Raw genomic sequence first — 3,173 nt, forward strand, 5'->3', positions numbered from 1 at the left:
GTGTGGAGGGGGATATCTTTTATTTTTATTACTCACATGCAGCAGTATCTGCCTGTTAAAAAAAGTGTTACTTTTTTATGGTATTTGCTGTTATGAAGTGTCACAAGCACTGTACTAAACAATGGAATAAATGTAAAATGATCAGATTGGACACAGTCCATGTCCCACATGGGGTTTACAGTCTTAATTCCTATTTTACAGATAAGGTAACTGAGGCACAGAGAAGTTTTAAGTGATTTATTTGCCAAAGATCACACAGCAGGTAAATGGCAGAGCCTGAATTAGAAATCAGGTCCTTGTGATTCCCAGGCCCATGTTCTATCCAGGCCATATTGCTACGTTGTTAATTCCATGAAATGGAACTCTTCCAGGAATTGCAAATGATACAAATGAATGAACAAATGCTTAATATCATAGCTACTACCTGACACCCATAGTAGAGTTAAAGCAATGTTGCATAATTTAAAGCTTCAGATTCCAAAATGTCAGTTTTGAAGTTTTGAAGAGTATATTAGGAGAGAGTTGAATAAGGGTACCTATCATTTGAAGAGACCAGTGAAAACCTATTATGCATAGTAAGTAATGAGTGGAGGAAAGGGATAATTTTTTGTAATAATAACAACTGTAGTATTTGTTAAGCAATTACTATGTGCCAAGCACTGGGATAAATACAAGATAATCAGGTTGGACACAGCCCTTGTCCCACATGGGGCTCACAGTCTTAATCCCCATTTTATGGATATTGTAACTGAGGCACAGAGAAGTTAAATGACTTGCCCAAGGTCACACAACAGACAAGTGGTGGAGCTGGGATTAAAACCCATGTTCTCTGACTCTCAAGCCCGTGCTCTTGCCACTAGGCCATGCTGCTTCTTTGATTACATTAATGATATGAAAAATGATGTTATCAGTCAAATGGCCTGATTGTCCTAAGTCAACTGTAGCGGAACTATAGTGGTTCTAAAGTCAATTTTTATGAATTTTGGACTTACCCATTTGCACAACTTTTGCTGCCCATTTCATAGAGCCTGCTTTGCACGTTGTTCCATCCTATTGACGATGATCATTAATGTGACAGGATGGCAACTGCCCCATCTCCTCATATCTGAAATGTGATCATTCTCAAATCACTTTCCAACACTCAGGCATTCTAGGAGTCACTGTCTGCACTATGGAAAACACGCGTTGCCTCTAACCTTCAATCAGTCATATTTATTGAGCTCTTACTGTGTTCAGAGCATTATTCATAGTGCTAGGGAGAGTACAACACAACAATATGACAGGCTTATTCCCTGGCCACAACGAGCTTACAATCTTGAGGGGAAGACAGTCATTACTATAAATAAATAAATTATGGGTATGTACATAAGTGCTTTAGGGCTGGGGGTTGGGGGCAGGGAGTGGTGAATAAAGGGAGTGTGTCAGGGTGACACAGTGGACAAAGAGGAAATTAGGGCTTAGTCAGGGAAGACTTCTTGGAGGAGATGTGCTTTCAATGAAGGTTGGAAGGTGGGGAGAGTAACTATCTGTCGGTTATGGAAGAGGTGGGTGTTACAGGCCAGAGGCAGCTTGTGGAGAGAGATCAGTGGTGAGATAGATGAGATCCAAGTACAGTGAGTAGATTGGCATTAGAGGAGCGAAGTGTGCAGGCTAGGTTGCAGAAAAAGAAGAGTGAGGAGTGAGGTGGGGTAGGAGGGAACAAAATCATTGAGTGCTTTAAAGCAGTTGGTGAGGAGTTTCTTTTTGATGTGGAGGTGGATGGGCAACCACTGGATGTTCTTGAGGTGTGGAGAAACATGAACTAGCATTTTTATAGAAAAATAATCCGGGCAGCAGTGTGGAGAATAGACTGGAGTGGGGAGAGACATGAGGTAGGGAGGTCACCAAGGAGGCTGCTACAGTAATCAAGGCAGGATGGGATAGGTGCTGGGATTAGAGTAGTAGCAGTTTAGATGGAGAAGGAAGGGAGAATTTTAACAATTTTGTGAAAGTTGAAATGACAAGATTTAATGAATATGTGAGTTGAATGGGAGAGAGGAGTCAAGAACAGCGCCAAGGCTAAAGGCTTGTGAGACTCCAGATTCTAGTAGCTATCATCTACCATCTCCCAGGTCCTACTTCCAACTTCTTTATCCAAGGATGGTAATGCTGTCTACAGTGATGGGAAAGTCATGAGGAGGACAGGGTTTGAGTGGGAAGATAAGGAGTTCTGTTCTAGAAATGATAAGTTTAAGGCGTTGGCCGTGAAAGCATTACTGAAAGCACACCTCCTCCAAGAGGCCTTCCCAGACTAAGCCCCCTTATCCTCAGCTCCCCCCACCTTCCAAGTCACCTCGACTTGATCCCTTTGCTCTCCCTCCAGCCCCACTCCACAGCACTTATGTATATATGTAGATATCTATAATTCTATTTATTTATAATGATGTCTGTTTACTTTTTTTTGATGTTTGCCTCCCCCGCCCAGACTGTAAGCCTGCTGTGAGTAAGGATTGTTTGTTTTGCTGAATTGTACTTTCCAAGCACTTAGTACAGTGCTCTGCATAAAATAATTCCTCAATAAATATGACAATGAATGAATGAATAAATAAACGTGCAAGTTGAGATGTCTTGAAGGCAGGAGGAAATATGAGGCTGCAGAAAGAAAGAGAGATCAGGGCTGCAGATGTAGATTTTAGAATCATCCACATAGGGTTGGTATTTGAAGCCATGGAAGGGATTGTGTTTTCCAAGGGAGAAGATGTATATGAAGAATTGAAAGAGACAAAGAACTGAACCTGGAGGGACACCAACAGTTAGGGGGTGAGAGGCAAAGGAAGAGCCTGCAAAAAAGTCTGAGGATGAATGGGCAGAGATATAAGAGGAGGAGCAGGAGAGGACAGTGTCAGTGAAGTCAAAGTTGAATAATGTTTCCAGGAGAAGGGTCTGGTCAACAGTATCAAAGGCAGCTGGGAGGCCATTGGAATTGACAAGACAGAGATCATTTGTGGCCTTTGGGAGAGTGGTTTCAATGGAGTGAAGGGGATAGAAACCAGAAGTCAGTGGAAAGACTCCATATATTTTAATTATTTTTTGCATATTTCATTCACCCCACCCTCAGCCCCACAGCACTTATGTACATTTCCATAATTAAATTTAAATTGTCTGCCTCTCCCTTTAGACCATAAGCTCACTGT

This window comes from Tachyglossus aculeatus, chromosome 3, assembly GCF_015852505.1.
Source record: "Tachyglossus aculeatus isolate mTacAcu1 chromosome 3, mTacAcu1.pri, whole genome shotgun sequence".
NCBI classification, from domain to species: domain Eukaryota; kingdom Metazoa; phylum Chordata; class Mammalia; order Monotremata; family Tachyglossidae; genus Tachyglossus; species Tachyglossus aculeatus.